This window comes from Polypterus senegalus, chromosome 3 (assembly GCF_016835505.1).
Source record: "Polypterus senegalus isolate Bchr_013 chromosome 3, ASM1683550v1, whole genome shotgun sequence".
Taxonomy (NCBI): domain Eukaryota; kingdom Metazoa; phylum Chordata; class Cladistia; order Polypteriformes; family Polypteridae; genus Polypterus; species Polypterus senegalus.
Genome location: NC_053156.1, coordinates 30,929,904 through 30,947,527, shown reverse-complemented (window position 1 = coordinate 30,947,527; position 17,624 = coordinate 30,929,904). Strand labels below are relative to the sequence as shown.

Sequence of the window (17,624 nt, the reverse complement as noted above, 5' to 3'; positions counted from 1 at the left end):
AAATATATATTGTCGAGGATGCCAGGGGCCACCTTGGAAGACCAGAAGTGAGCGTGTGCCCATCTGGGATCATGTCGGGGCCGCCCTCCTGGTTGCTTTGGGGGCCACGGGTTCAGGGCATGGAAGCCCCACCCTGTAGGGGCCCGTGGTCATCGCCAGGAGGCGCCCCAATGCCTTGGGGACCCTGGAACTCAGCACTTCCACCACAAGTGCTGGGGGGAAGAGAAGCAGGGACACCCGGAGAGCTTCCGGGAGAACAGCTGGCACTTCCGCCACGCTGGGACGTGTCAGCAGAAGATTGCCGGGGAGCACCTGGAGCTCATCCGGGTGCGGATAAACGGGACCGCCTCCCTCCAGTTGAGAGCAAGAGTTGGGTGGAAGAGGACGGAGCTCGTAGGAGAGGAGTGGAGGCGGTCAGAAGGACTGAGCAAGGCATTGTTGTGCGGCCAGGACTGTAAGGGGTGATTGGTGCTGCGGCACTGGGTTAGTGCACTTTACTTGTGTTTTGAACTTGTAAATAAACGTGTGTAGAGAAAGAACATGTCTACCTGTCTGTGTCCGGGCTGTACCCCACTATATATAAATATATATATATATATATATATATATATATATATATATATATATTTAAATATATGGAAGAGAAGGTCTGTGTTACGGTTTGCATATTTGCAGCTGGAGATCCACAAAGGGAGAAAATGAATCATGTATTATAAAGTAGTTTTTATTCCTGAGCTTTCAGCACCTGCCAGGGGCCTTCAACAGAGGATAATGCTTAGACTTACAAGAATCAAAGGAAATATAGAGCAAAATTAGGTGGGTGTGTGATTGGTAAATCAGTGTGATCGGGAAGGGGTTATAAGTTGTAAAGTTTTACTTATTATGAACATGTTCTTCTTAAGTTTGCATACGCTGGTTTTATGTAAAAATGTCTGTTGATGTCGTTCTCGTTTGATAGCCAAGATTCAGCCAGCTCTCTGGCACTTTTATTACTGGCCTTAAATCTTACTTGTACATTGTCCCAGTTAAATGTATGTCCTGCTGATTTAGTAGGCGTATAGATCAGTGATCGTGCGGCTCTATCATAGTTCACACAAATTTGGATACCCTACATAGACATTCGTCATACTAAAAAATGACCAGCTGAACAAGTTCTACAACCACATCAACACAATATTTCCTGCAATCCAATTCACCATGGAAAAAGAAATGAACCGACACATCAGCTTCCTGGACATTTAAATTGAAAGAAATAATGCCTCCACCCTTGCAGACAAGATATTACACTTCACCAGCAACCACCCAGTATCTCATAAATGGAGCTGTGTTAAAACTCTATTCAGAAGAGTCCACACCCATTGTAATACGAAGGAAACAAAAATGAGTGAAAGACGCTATCTCTTACGTCTTTTCACTTCAAATGGATACTCAAAAACATTCATTAATCAATGCTTACACAGAAGATGCCAAAAAACTCAGCAAACAATCGATTTGAAAGAGAACCCCCACCCCACTTGGCACTCACTCCCTTATCACCACAAGCTGTCTGAAGGTACATCTGAAGCATGCATCCCGGCCAAGTCAGGCATCACAAGAATATCATCATCAAGAATAGCACACAAACCCACGAACAATCTGCGCACGGTCGTATTCAATGCTAAAAACAGGAAATCGACAGCAGAAATATGAAACGCAGTTTATAGCATTCAATGCAGTTCTTTCCCAGTGGTATACATTGGACAAACGTCAAACAGAATTGCAAAACCTATACATGAACATTGCAACGCCGTCAGAAGAAAGGACTCACAATCACTGATCTATACGCACACTAAATCAACAGGACATACTGTACATTTAACTGGGACAATGTACACGTAAGATTTTAGGCCAGTACTAAAAGTGCCAGAGAGCTTTCTGAATCTTGGCTATCAAACGAGAACGCCATCAACAGACATTTGGACATAAACCCAGCATATGTAAACTTAAGAGGAACATGTTCATAATAAATAAAACTTTACAACTAATACCCGCCTCCTGATCACACTGACTTAGCCCCAACCCACCTCCACCTAATTTTTGGTATATATTGACTTTGATTCTTGTAAGTCTAAGCATTATCCTCTGATGAAGGCCCCTGGCAGGGGCTGAAAGCTCGGGAATAAAAACTACTTCATGATATGTGATTCATTTTCTCCCTTTGTGGATCTCCAGCTGCAAATATATACTGTATATATATTAGAACATTAGAACAATCTAGACGAGAACAGGCCGTTCAGCCCAACAAAGCTCACCAGTCCTATTCACTTGTTTCCTCCAAGAAAACATCAAGTTTTGAAAGTCCCTGACGTCTTATTGTCTACCACACTACTTGGTAGCTTATTCCAAGTGTCTATCGTTCTTTGTGTAAAGAATAACTTCCTAATGTTTGTGCGAAATTTACCCTTAACAAGTTTCCAACTGTGTCGCCGTGTTCTTGATGAACTCATTTTAAAATACAAGTCTCGATCCACTGTACTAATTCCCTTCAGAATTTTAAACACTTCAATTATGTCACCTCTTAATCTTCTTTTGCTTAAACTGTAAAGGCTCAGCTCTTTTAATCTTTCCTCATAATTCATCCCCTGTAGACCTGGAATCAGCCTAGTCGCTCTTCTCTGGACCTTTTCTAGTGCTGCTATGTCCTTTTTGTAGCCTGGAGACCAAAACTGCACACAGTACTCAAGATGAGGCCTCACCAGTGTATTATAAAGGTTGAGCATAACCTCCTTGGACTTGTACTCCACACATCAAGGCGCTATATAACCTAACATTCTGTTAGCCTTCTTAATGGCTTCTGAACACTGTTGGGAAGTTGATAGCTTGGAGTCCACTATGACTCCTAAATCCTTCTCATAAGGTGTACTCTCGATTTTCCGACAGCCCATTGTGTATTCAAACCTAATATTTTTACTTCCTATGTGTAATACTTTACATTTACTGACATTAAATTTCATCTGCCACAAATCTGCCTAAGCCTGTATGCTATCCAAGACCTTCTGTAATGATATAACGATTTCCAAATTATCTGCTAATCCACCTATCTTGGTATCATCTGCAAACTTAACCAGCTTGTTACTTACTTTACTATATATATATAGTGACAGATAGGGGGTGCTATCACTCCCTTGAACCCTTGTCCAAGATGTCAGATACCAGATAAAACTCCAAATATTGAATTTATTTATACTGCACAGTGCACAAACCACCCTCCTCTCCATAATAATCATTAAATTAAACATAATACTCTCAATAATCAATTCCTCTACTCCCAGACACGTTGCCACCCTTCCACCCAGCTCAGCTCAACATCTGAGGATTTCCCACAGTCCTTTATAGTCCTTGACCCGGAACAGTTTTGCCCTCTCTGTCCACGTGACTAGGAACACTTTCGGGTCAGACAAAAATCCCTTTTCTTCTCTCCAGAAGCACGTCATTCCTCTTGTTCATGTGACTCGGATGTACTTCTGGGGCATAGGGCAAATATTCTTTGTTCCTTCCTGCAGCGTCCTCTAGCGGCCCCCACGGTATTCAGCAGGGCTGTGGATAAAAACTCAATTGTCCAGGATTTCCTGCTGGTCTTCGGGGCACCTCCATGCTGGAGGGAGAGCTCCATCTGGCGGCCTGGGGGTATTGGCCGGGATGACTGGCCGACCATAGACCACAATATATATGTGTGTGTGTGTGTGTGTCTAGAGATCCACAAAGAGAGAAAATGAGTCACGTATTTTTTTTCCCTAAGCTTTCAACAACCTACCAGGTGTCATCATCAGAGGAAAATGATTAGACATACGCGAATCAAAGGCAATACAGTATATAGCAGGCGAAGGTGGAGTGGGAGGTTATGGGGAGTGGGGGATTAATAAGGCGGGGATTGGAAGGTGTTGGTCATAAAGCTTTTTTTATTATTGAGATGTTTTTCTTTTTAAGCCTGGGTTCAAGTGCAAGTTATTTATGAAGGAAAATGATTGAGTATTACATAGTTGTGAGTGGCAAAAGTATGTGAACTTTTGCTTTCAGTATCTGGTGTGACCCCCCTTTGCAGCAATAACTGCAACTAAATGTTTCTGGTAACTTTTGATCATTCCTGCACACCGGCTTGGAGGAATTGTAGCCCATTCCTCCGTACAGAACAGCTTCAACTCTGGGATGTTGGTGGGTTTCCTCACATTAACTGCTCACTTCAGGCCCTTCCACAATATTTCGATTGGATTAAGGTCAGGACTTTGACTTGGCCATTCCAAAACATTAACTTTACTCTTTTTTAACCATTCTTTGGTAGAACGACTTATGTGCTTAGGGTCGTTGTCTTGCTGCATGAGACACCTTCTCTTGAGATTCACTTCATGGACAGATGTCCTGACATTTTCCTTTAGAATTCTCTGATATAATTCAGAATTCATTGTTCCATCAATAAAGGCAAGCCGTCCTGGCCCAGATGCACCAAAACAGGCACAAACCACGATACCAGCACCACCATGTTTCACAGATGGGACAAGGTTCTTATGCTGGAATGCAGTGTTTTCCTTTCTCCAAACATAACACTTTTCATTTAAACCAAAAAGTTCTATTTTGGTCTCATCCGTCCACAAAAAATTCTTCCAATAGCTTTCTGGTTTGCCCACGTGATCTTTAGCAAACTGAAGATGAGCAGCAATGTTTTTTGTTGGAGAGCAGTGGCTTTCTCCTTGCTATCCTGCCATGCACACCATTGTTGTTCAGTGTTCTCCTGATGATGGACTCATGAACATGAACATTAGCAAATGTGAGAGAGGCCTTCAGTTGCTTAGAAGTTACCCCGGGGTCCTTTGTGACCTCGCCGACTATTACACGCCTTGCTCTTGGAGTGATCTTTGTTGGTTGACCACTCCTGGGGAGGGTAACAATGGTTTTGAATTTCCTCCATTTGTACACAATCTGTCTGACTGTGGATTGGTGGAGTCCAAACTCTTTAGAGATGGTTTTGTAACCTTTTTCAGCCTGATGAGCATCAACAACTCTGTTTCTGAGGTCCTCAGAAATCTTCTTTGTTCGTGCCATGATACACTTCCACAAATGTGTTGTGAAGAGCAGACTTTGATAGATCCTGTTCTTTAAATAACACAGGGTGCCCACTCACACCTGATTGTCATCCCATTGATTGAAAACACCTGACTCGAATTTCACCTTCAAACTAACTGCTAATCCGTGAGGTTCACATACTTTTGCCACTCACAAATATGTAATATTCGATCATTTTCCTCAATAAATAAATGACCAAGTATAATATTTTTGTCTCATTTGTTTAACTGGTTTCTCTTTATCTACCTTTAGGACTTGAGTGAAAATCTGATGATGTTTTAGGTCATATTTATGCAGAAATATGGAAAATTCTAAAGGGTTCACAAATTTTCAATCACCACTGTATGTACGTGAATGTATTACATATTTATACAGCATATATATACTGTTATATAGTATATATTTATCCATCCATCCATTATCCAACCCTCTATATCCAAACTACAGGATGCTGGAGCCAATCCCAGCCAACACAGGGCGCAAGGCAGGAAACAAACCCCAGGCAGGGCGCCATCCCACCGCAGGGCACACACACTAGGGACAATTTAGAATCGCCAGTGCACCTAACCTGCATATCTTTGGACTGTGGGAGGAAACCGGGGTACCCCGAGGAAACCCACGCAGACACGCGGAGAACATGCAAACTCCACGCAGGGAGGACCCGAACCTGAGTCTCCTAACTGTGAGGCAGCAGCGCTGCCACTGCGGCAGCCATTATATTATTAATATATTAAATTATTTAAGCCTATGTATACACATGTTTGTGTTTATTTTATCAACATTAGTAAAGAGAGATTCCTCTTTTTCACTAGGAATAAACTTGTTACTGTAATTAAAATAAGAGGAAGTGCAACGCTTTTTTTTTTGAGTGACTTCCCTTCCTCTTTTGTAGCCAATCAAACTCGAGTTGAGTTACGACGTTAACTTCACAACAGCACCGCGGTCACCGCCAGACCCTGAGCTGAAGTGCAGAGCAGCCGCTAAGTTGAATGGACTTTTGGTGGTTTTAAACGGGCAGCATGTAGCTGAGTGTAAAGTGAACTGCATATGCGATGGTGGAAAACACCGAGAGATGAATCAATTGACAGGCAGCGACTTTGAACTTATGTGCTTGAACACAAATTCCTGCGCGGCCAAATGATTTTTAAACAGGAAGATCGTCTGGATTTAACAGAGGAGATCTAAAGCAGTAGATATTAGAAACAAAGGATTTTTGAATACGTGCTTCAGAGGAGCCGCCGTCGAAGCCAGATTTGCATCGGTGAGTGCTGCTCGCATGTCTTTGGAAACGAACACTAGGAATACCTTTTAGCGATTTACATGAATAGAGAAGTGAGCTTGTTGCATTTGACGGAGAGCTAACATTTTAGAAGTACACGGTTCTTTATACTTATACTTATACATTATACAGAGATGCTGACTTATCCACGGCAGGGTCACGAGGCAGCTGGAGCCTATCCCAGTCGGCATGGAGCGCAGGCAGGTACGCTACCTAGACGGAGTGCCAGTTCATTGTAGGGCACTCACACTCACTCACACACAGAGGCAAATTTATAACACCAGTCCACCTGATTCAGCTAATAGGATGACGTTATCGTGAAGAAAAGACCGAATAATAAATATCATTACTCAAAGATAAAATATTTGTTTTTGTGTCGATTAAGATTCACGAATACAATCAAATAGAAGAAGACATTATTTGCTGTAATACGAAAATGTAACATGAACTGTCACAGTAGAGACCATGCATTTTATCGATTAAAAAACAAACTGCAAACGCATCTAGTGAAATGTATCACAGTTATCAGTCATTTTTTTCATATTTAATTGCAACCTTTCCCCCATCTTAAAGCAAAGATGCAAGGAAAAGCAGCACAGATAGGAAAAAAAACCCATCTATGGTTCATTTCTGCTGTGTTTCCAATGCTGTGAGGTTAGGCTACCAACCCCCTAAAATCTTGAATGAATGATAATGGAGGATTGTGTACAAGATGATATGCTATTTTAGAATCTGAAGCTGTGCCTAACAGACCCCCGGGTGATACTAAGGCAGTTTAAGACGCTCATGTGTATCAATTGGATGAAATCATTTAAAAGAATAAATAAGGAGACATGAAAACCTGGTGCCAGCCCTGCATGAGATCAGCTCAATAGCACATAAATATACTCATTTGTTGTATCTACTAAGAATCTCTAATAAAACAAAATGTATTTCTTTGGAGTGAAAGAGTAATCTGGCTCTCCTTTATACTGTATTGTATCAGGCAGGGTCAAATGATCGATGGATATGGACAGGGGCAGATCTACTTTGAAACTCATGAAGCTTAAGGTTTAGGGCCACTAATCCCAGAGAGGCCCCAGAAGAGACTTTAGTCCACATCACTTAAAAAAAATTTGGGTGTCTACTGTATGATAAGGTATATTTGTAATAATATAGTATAATTCAATACAAAGTAATAGTTAAAATAAACAGTAAATGACAAAATGTTCAAGTTATGAATATTTCATTTTAAATATGTTTTAAATATTTGGAGGCAAAGAGGCCCCCATCACAGTTCAAACTTCAGAGCCCCAAAAATGTATGTCTGCCACTGGATACTGTATGTAGATGCCAGTTTGTCAGCCTTTAGGCTCAGCAAGCATTGTTTGGGTCAGTAGTTCTCAAGCGCATTCCCGGTGTCAATCCAGAAATAACAAAATGTAGCAAATATTTATGTATGGTATAATGAGGTAGGCAGGCAGCATGGTATAGTGGTTAAGATTTTGGACTTCAAAACCTGAGATTGTGGTTTCAAATCCCATTACTGACACTGTGTGACCATGAGCAATCAACTTCACCCGTCTGTGCTCCGACTGGAAACACAAAAAAATGTAATCAGTTGTATTTCAAATGTTGTAAGTCACCTTGGATAAAGGCATAAGCCAAATAATTTAGTATCTTTCTAGCCTAATTTTTTAAAAAGATTTTTTTTCATTTTCATCTTTCTGCTCTTTCAGGTGTTCTGTCTAGTTAAGCTTTTATTCATTAATAAGCTTGTTAGCAAGCTCGACGCTCAAGAAGGTGCAGCTTTTCAGTATTCTGTGCCTTTTTTCTCTCTTGTCTATTCTGCTCATCATTATTAGGATACAATTAGGAAACACACTCTGCAGGGAAAATGTGAAATAACAGAGTTAATCATTTAAAGTTATATCAAATATGCAAATATTTTAAAATTTCTTATAAATCTCAAACTAATTGCTTTGCTGAACACAGCTTAAGATGAGAAAACAAAGGACAACTAATTAAACAATAAAACACATAAGTGGTAAAAGAGGTAAAATGGCGAACTCATTGGGAAACTGATTGTATCAAAAACCTGCAGCCACAGGCGACTCCTAGAACTGAACTTGAGAACCACTGGCCTGGAGAATAAGCTACCCATGTGATCCATATGTTGATAGTTAGTGAAGGATTCTCTGAGCATTCCAGAACATCTTAACAGCATTTATATATCGCAGTTCAAAAATACTTATCACTCCAAGCGTGTCATGAACTGGAGACTTAAACATGGGGATAGTAGTCCTCAAAAAATTCTAGATGAGCAGGCTAAGACCTTAGCTGGCCCAGCCCAGAAGATGCTTACCTCAGACCAGCTAACACCCAACTACAGCAGTAGGCTTCGGCCTGGCTAGGCTCCAAAATGAGGGAATCTGGTTAACAAAGTTCAAGAAGTAGTTAATGTCCCAAAATGCCTCACAAGACAGAGAAGCTAAGCAAAACTTCCAGCTTTTGACCAAAATGACGAAAATAATCTTTCTTAGGGAAAGATTTTTATTTATGAACTAGCTGTATACACACATGCTGTAAAAAACACTGGGTCCTAGTAATTATTGAAATTGTCAGAAAAAAAATTGAAATGTAGAGGTTGGGTAATTGAGCAACTCTGGTCATCTCTCTCCTAAGAGGTTTCGTTTTGCCGACGTGCTCACATCGTTTGTGCATTAGCGGCTAAGCGACTGTCTTTCTTAGGAGGTTTTGTTTTGCTAACGTGCTCGCCTTGCGTATGTATTAGTGGCGGGAGGAAAAGTAAAATGTATACCTTTTTGCTGATGTGCTCGCCACACTTCTGTAATATCAGATAAGTGAGTGATTCTTTCTTCGGATGTTTTGTTTTGCTGACGTGCTGGCCTCGCTTGCGTATCCTTGGAGGTGGAGCCGTTAGCCTGAATCCACCTTTCACTTCCACACATAGATGTTGTGAAATGAATAGCCTTGACACACACAAAAAAGGTTTAGGGCAGCCACTCATACATTGTCCCTGGCTGCAAAAGGGCTTTTGCACAACACTCATGAGCATTGTTTCGAGTTCTCAGCTGAACTGACTAGTGGAGGAAAGATGGCGGCTTTATAAGCTGAAAGGCGGAAGTGATACCGGAACACATATCAGTCTAGGGGCCAGAACCGGAAGTGTAACTGAATCAGGCAGGTTTTCCCATTTTTGGCCTGTAGAGATAACAGAGGTAGGTTTAGTGCACCCCGCCATCCCCTGGCCTGTTGGGTAATTACTGTACCTCCACTTGGTCCACTCAGCTCACTCCTAGTCGCACGTGTGTGACAACATTTTTATAAGATAAAGAATGCTCAAAGAGCAAAAAGATGGCAAAAGGAGTTGACCTCAGCCCAGCCAAATATACTAATTCAAAGTTCGTAATCCAAACACAGTAGCATGAAGACCACAAAAAAAAAAAAAAAAAGTTCTACTCATAAATACTCAAATAGACTTCAAAGAAAAAGCTATCTGAGCTCCTTTCCTACCACATGCAGTTCAGAACAGGTCATCCACCTAAAAGTAAGCATGTATAGGGTGGTCCAGATCTAATTATACAATTTTCATTACTCTATAACTTATTAAGTTTATTGCATAGAAAATCACCCGAAAAATCCCAGACCATCGAGAAGTGTGCAAACTGATGACGTGAAGAATCATCTTTGCACCGAACTGGAATTGTCCCCGCATAAACCAAAGTCATCCAGACGATCTGGATCAGCATATTTAGACCTGGACCACCCTGTATAGGCCCAGCCAGTACTTGGATGGGAGACTATCTAGGAAAGGCGTTGGTTGCTGCTAGAAGAGGTGTTGGTGAGGCCAGCAGGGGGTTCCTACCCTGTGGTCTGAATATGGATCCCAGTGCAGTGATGGGGACACTGCTATAAAAATTGTGCTGTCCTTTGAATGAGATGTAAAACTGAGGTCCTGACCTTCTGTGGTCATTAAACATCCCTTGGCATCTTTTGTAGAAAGTAGGGTGTACTCCAATGTCCTGGCTAAATTGCCAGTCACAGTCTTGTCATTCAGACCTCTTAATCTCCAGGCTCTTATTGGCTAACTGCATCTCTCATCCCTTCACCACCTAACAGTTGTATGGTGAGTGTGCTGGTGCAAAATGGCTGCTGCTGCTGCATCACCTATGTGGATGCTGCACATTGGTGGTGTCTGAAGTGGCTCCACCATTGTATGTAAAGTGCTTTGAGTGTCTTGAAAAGCACTATATACATGCAATGTTGTCTTCTTCCTTATACTAATGTCCAAGAAATTTTTAATTACGTTTTTTTTTTAAATGAAGAGAAAAACAATTTAGTATATAACAGGAGCCAATAATGACCAAATCTTGTAGAGTCAGGCATATTGGAGATAACCATGGGTACATTTTGCCAAAAAAATGGGTATAAACAGTGAAATGGCTCATTGAGTGTCACATTTGTAAACCAATCAAATGCCTCATAAAGGCAGCAGTCAAAGTAGTATCAGTGATTTTATAATGCAAAGAGCAGTGGTGCTCTCGTATAAGCGTCTGTTTATAATAAACTGTCCACAGACAAAAAGTCTCCTGAAAAAACCCTTATTAAACAAATTAATGTGTGGCACATGTAGGAAGAACATATTGCAGATGTTAAAAATCAAAAACTGGTACAAAGGAAAAATCTGTGTAAAATCTGATTATACATTGGCATTTGAAGACATCAATGGACAAGTGGCAGAAGAGAAAGATAAGTTGTCATGGGTGCTGTGTGCTGTCTGTGTTGTTGCTAGCTATGATCACAGTGTCAGAGGCGATGTACGATAAAAAGATAAAATGCTACATTCCTGAATATATGAATTGCAAAATATGCATTTGAAGTAATTAAAGACAGGACTCTTGACCAGTACAAGGGGGGAGGTGGGTCTTCAGTTCAGAAAGGGACTCCCATGATGCCTTAGTTTCCAGTTTATTATGTGCATCGATTATCCTTGTTAACAATGTTTTACCAAAAAAAGCATGTGTTTTGTATGTTTGAGCATACGACTCAATAACTGACATGTGGATTATGTGAAGCGAGAAACGTGAGATTTTTTTTCCCCATGGCCTTTTTGCAAAGTTTGCTGTTGTACAGAATTGGTCACTATTAGCTTCTATTATATCTTAATTTTTTTTCATTCTGTTTTGCATGAAAACATGAACTTAAAAATGTTTCTCAGCTGCCTCTACAAATTAGAGGGGGTAAGTAATATAGAAAAAAAATGGCCAGAGCGATGGCTCAGGAACAGTGACATCAGGGTAATTCCTGTCTCCTTATGAACCATCTACAAAGCACATGGGACATTAGGGCATTTAAAGAAACAATCCATAATTATAAACATAACAGAGATTACACAAAATATGAAAAATAATAATTTAAAAATAACAAAAGCAACAATAAAACATACACATCTGCACTGATACATAACAACATAACGACTTGCTAAGTTAACATCTATCAATCAATTAGTCAATCAATCAAACATTTTCCTTCAATACAATATAAAGTGCTCTCTATGGCCTCATGACATCATATAATTAATTGAAAACAAATAATTATAGATTTTACAATATTAACATATTCACAAACTTGCAGAGGGAAAAATGACATTCAGGTGCTACACATCCTGTGGCAGATAAACATCTCAGATTCATAGTCCTTATTGGAATGCAAAATCAGTCTGTCTCATCTGTGGACATTTGAGTTTTTACTAATTCTGACATCTGACACTGCATTCAGCTGTTTTCTTCTGTCAATTTCAACTTACTGCTCCATGGGTCTGAAGAGCTATTGGTCAATATGGCAACAAGTGGACTCTGGGAAGAGAGAGAGACAATGGGATAGACTTAATGATAAGATCTTAAGAGATGATGATGGTGACAATTATAGTATACACAGAAAAGTGACAGGCATTAATACAGTGCACGTTAAGCTAATTTGTCTTGTTGGAGCATCCTTTACATTATCTATCTATCTATCTATCTATCTATCTATCTATCTATCTATCTATCTATCTATCTATCTATCTATCTGATGATGTTACGATGAAGCAGTTGTTCTTTATGAACAGACTTTCTAATAGCCCATTGCGATATTAATAAAAATTCAAATTAAAGTGTTACTGAAACATTTAACATAAATAAATTGTAGCGTTTAAGACGGAAATATTTCTTCTAAACTTCAGTTTTTAAAAGACTTTCTTTGTATGATGATGTACTGTAATTCATGCAAACACTCTAAATCTGATAATAGGAAGTGTAAGGGGATGAGGCTAATGAAGATATGCTGATTATATTATGTTGGACTTTTCAGGTACTGTAAATGAGGTTTCACTAATTTAATTAAAACCAGTGACAGGTTAGTGCTTTTGTTACTCTAAACCTGTACTTGGTTAACTCCTAAATAACACTTTTTTTGTATTTGTACATTTTGTTTATGATCGTTTTAAAGGTATTTATCATTATTCTAGTAAAACTCTTTTTTTTTTGTGGTATGGCTACTGCCATTTTGTGTCGGTCATTGCACGGCCGGGGTCATATTTCTATTCATTGCTATACCTGTTGCTGGTCTGATGACACGAAAACCATGTGTAGCATTAAGTCATTTTGTTCAAGCTTTATAAGGTGGCAGCATACAGTGTCTATATTGCATTCAAGATGAAATGCAGATGACTTTATTCATAGATAGTTAGTGGTAATTAAAATAAGTGTCATTACTTTTTGTTCACCTTTTTCTGATGGAAATGTGGGCCTCCTGTATATGTAGAAGCTGTGAATTCTGAAAGACAATGAGAACACTGTAATGTTTTGTGTTTACACATTAAATATTAATATTAAAATATTAAATATCACATTAAATGCCACCTAGCATAGCAAAACATTTTCATTTCATTTTTGGAAATGGTTGATTCCCCATCTAGAAGTGGTTCCAGGATAAAATCTAATGTTTTTGAGTTAGGCTGAAGTTCTCCTTGTGTTTTTTTAATAATTTTATTGATTTTTTTGAAATCAAATAACATTCCATACAAGTAACTCAAGTTTTAAAAAAAAAATTCTCCTGCTTACTGTAACAGAAATACATCCAACATTCAAAAAGCTGATGGATGGACAGACTGGTGTCTCATTCATGGTTGGTTCTTGGGTTGCACCTAATTTTTCACGAAACTAAAATTGTATTTAGTATGGTCAAATACTGTATGTGTGTTTCTTTGCTACCTTTAATCATGTATTGGTGGCTTGAAAAAAGAAACCTATTTAATGCTTCATTATGATATTGCCTGTTTTGCATACAATACTTTCATTGTTAATCCAGAATCTTCAGCTTTTAATTTGTGTATCAGTTTGCATTTCATAGTGCTCAATATCTCAAAATAATTTATAAAGTAGTCTCCATGGTGGACCAATGATTTGTACTGCCTTCTCTTGTCCAGAGTGTGAAAGCTGCGCCTAGTTGTTATCTTTGTGGAGTTCACATGTTCTCTGTGTCGCTGTGTGCCTTTTTTCTATTGGTACACTGCTTTTTCTCCTACATCCTCAAAGACGTGCAGGCTTAGTTAGTTAGGTGATTAAATGAATTAAGTGATTAGTGAGTCAGGTGATTAAATGGTTGCGTGAATGAGTAAGTGGGCATCATGATGGACCACCACTCTGCCTAAAACTGCTGGGATAAGCCCCGACAATTCACAACACTAAAGTGGATTCAGTGTTTTTAAAATACTTTTTGGTAACAGAGTACCTATATAAACCCTTAGCATATATTTTCACTGGGAAAATTCCTAGTGATTGGAAATTAGTAAATATTATTCCATTATACAAAAAGGGTGATCGGGAAGATCCAAGTAACTATAGGCCAGTAGGCTAAATATGCATCACAGGTAACTTAATGTGGGAAATTATTAAGGAAAAGATCAAGTATCACATGGCAAGAACAGATGATTTAGTGAACAGTCAGCCGGGAGGTGATGAATTCCATGAATAGGAGGTTGTCCTTGCAGGGATTGGTCAAATTTTCTTTCCTGGCTTGGAGGCCAACCAGCTAGAGGAACAAGAAGAAAGGTTAGGAATGCCTTGCCATGGCCATGAGGCTGGCAGTAGATGCTTGTGTTGAAGTTGATTCATTGGCATCCCAGGCTGGGATGGACTGAAGATACTTACCTGGCCAGAAGGCCGGAATAATGAAGAGACAGAGAAAGGAAATCCACTTAAATGAATTGCTTCCCTAATACTCTAGAGGATAGCATCCCTTGATTTTTGGTACCTATTTGAACACTCACAGGGAATGCTGGGATTTGTAGTTCCATGGAGCAGCACTTCTGGCTTCTGTGGGTGCTGCCAGAGGGTGCTGCGGGGGTTTGTAAATACTTCTTTATGAAACTTCTACTTGATCTGGAAGTGCTTCCTGTGGGCAGTGACCTGGCACTGGAAGTACTTCCAGGTCTCAGATAAAATGAACCACTCAAGCTCATCCAGGTGGATAGAAGAGGACAAAGTTCTCTTGTGAGGAGTGTAGGAAGAATGGTAGAAAGAGCCTGGGACTTTTGTCATTTAGGTTGTGTCTGGAGTTTGGGGTGCTGCAGCACCCCCTAGTGACCACAATAACATGCTGGAATTCTGTGATGAAGCAACAATATGATACGATCACAGACATGTATATGAGATAATTCCTTTTGATTTTCAGAAGAAATTTGATAAAGTCCTACAGGGTAAGTTAGTGATCAAATGTAAAGAAGTGGCAGTACAGGGTGCAGTGTATAGATCAGGGGTGTCAGACTCCAGGCCAGGAGGGCCGCAGTGACCGCAGGTTTTCATTCTGACCTTTTTCCTAATTATTGACCAGTTTTCACTGTTAATTATTCAGTGTTAATTTTCCCTTCATTTTAATAGCCCTTTTTTTAAGGATTCAGTCCTCCGAATTGATTTGTTTCTTCATGAAATGGCAACCAAACTGAAATAAGATGTGAAACGAGCCAAGAGATGAGCAGCTAAACTGGGATTTCAAACTCCAACCAATTTCACTCCAACCAATCTAATAATGAGAAGCTGATTCTTGCTGTTAATTAATTAAGCCCATTATTTAATTTTGTGGTTTGTTGCTGCTCTCATTCTGGCACAGCAGACATTTCCAAAACTGTTGATTTTCGTCAAACGTTTTGGTGACCTGAGAGATCAGCCTTACTGAGACCTTCACTTTTCTTTATTTTTAGATATTGTGTGACGGGCACAGGTGAGCTGGTCATGTGGCAGCTCGTTTTGTGTGTCATTATTGTTTGGCTGCTAATTAAAGAAAAAGAGACAACTAAGGGGCCTGAGTCAAGTTAATTAAAACTAAAGCAAAAGAAGTTATTTAGCAGCAAAAACTGGTCACTAATGAAGAAGATGGTTAGAAAGAAAACCTGCAGCCACTGCGGCCCTCCAGGACTGGAGTTCGACACCTGTGGTATAAATGGTTGCAGAATTGGCTAAAACACAGCAAGAAGATGGTTATGGTGCAAGAACCTTATCAGAATCGGGTGATGTTAAGAGCAGTGTCCATGAGGATTATAAATAACCAGCAGGTTTAGTTTGCAGATAATACCAAGCTAAACAGATTGGCAGATAATCTAGAATCCATTGAATCAGTACAGAGGAACTTGAATAGCATACGGGCTTGGTCAAATTTGTGGCAGATTAAATTTATTGTATCTATACCTAAAGTATTACACGTAGGAAGTGAAAATGTTACAGTATATTTAAATATGCAATGGGAGGTCAGAAAACTGAAAGTACTTATGAGAGGGATTTAGGATTCTCAGAGGACTCTGCACTGTCAACTGCCAGAAGGTGTTCAGAAGCCATTTAGAAGGCTAACAGGATGTTGGATTATGGAACACCTGTAATGGTGCACTGCATGATAACGTGCAGTGAATACACTTGACTTATAGTTTTCATGCTCTTTCTCTGTACGTTTAGCATTCGTTTGCTCAGAGGTTGATGTGCTTGCTGCTTCCTGAGCAGCTCTAGTTTTCTCCACCCTAGCGGTCTGCTTCTTCTCTTCTTTCGTCAGCATCTTTTCACGTTACAACTGATTGAGTCAGTGTTTGTGTTGCAATTACGTAGTACATTTTCTTTAGTTTTGCATTTAAGATGGCACTTAAGTCTTCAATCTGTCTCAAGAATGATTTAAGATATGAAGAGCTAGGGGAAGTGAAGGTGAAGGTGGTAGGGATGAGAACAGCGCTTGTACACATGTGCCGCATGGCCACCCTGCTGGCCGCTGCCAAGAGTTGATTCTATAATAAAATAAAAATAAAAAGAGCAATAACCTTGGAGGTCAATCATCATCCCGAAAGCACATAGTAGACGTCACATAGTATATGTGTACCGAATTTCAGGTCAATAGGTCAAGTGGTTTGTGAGCTACAGGTGATTTAAAATCCTGGACGGACAAATGAACAGCCACAGTAGTGTATTATATATAAACCCTAACCCTAACCCTAATGGAGTACAAGTCCAAGTGAAATGCTTAAGCATTTCAATGGACTAGTAAAGCCTCTCCTGGAGTACTGCATGCAGTTTGGGCTACAACAGCTCTAGAGAATGTCCAAAGAAGAGTGACTAGGCTTATACCATGACTGCAGGGTACTGTATGAGTTATAAGGAGAGATTGAACAGGTTGAACCTTTTCAGTTTACACAAACAGAGAATAAGAGGAGACATGATTGAAATATTTAAAATTAGTACAGTGGATTTTGTCTGTTATTTTAAAACGAGTTTAACAAGAACACAGGGATACAGTTGGAAACTTGGTAAGGTTAAATTTCACGCAAATATTAGGAATGGTCACAAACCCGAAAGTACAGTACATATAAATATAGCAATTAGGAATAAGGAACGCAGGTTTTTTGGACATTGCAAACAGAAGAGAGGATCATCTGTCTGATGCCCCAAAGTGTATGTACCAGGACAGAACGGAAAAAAGAAAAATATGGCGGAGATAATGTGTGAATTCATTGTAACTGGAATGCATTTTAACAGCACCAGCTCTGGCAGACGGCATATTTTTGGCTCTAAGAAAAAGGGGCAAGCTGGAGATATATCAGAAAAGTGTAACTCTCTTGGAAAGCTGACACATTTGTCATTCCCTGCAATAGCTTGTCATGTAATCTGACCTCTTCAGACGACGACATCATCAAACTGTAGTCATCAAGGTTGGCATCCCCTCTGACTCG

General features: G+C 39.8%; 1 protein-coding gene across 2 annotated transcripts in view; it reads left to right on the top strand.

The window, feature by feature from the left end:
• Positions 1 to 6,032: 6,032 nt before the first annotated feature.
• Positions 6,033 to 17,624, top strand: part of LOC120524986 (breakpoint cluster region protein-like) — a 103,973-nt gene continuing 92,381 nt past the window's right edge. For both annotated transcript variants that reach the window (XM_039746903.1, XM_039746904.1), the window contains exon 1: positions 6,033 to 6,358. The gene's annotated coding sequence lies outside the window, so the exon portion shown is untranslated. The remainder of the gene's footprint in view (positions 6,359 to 17,624) is intronic.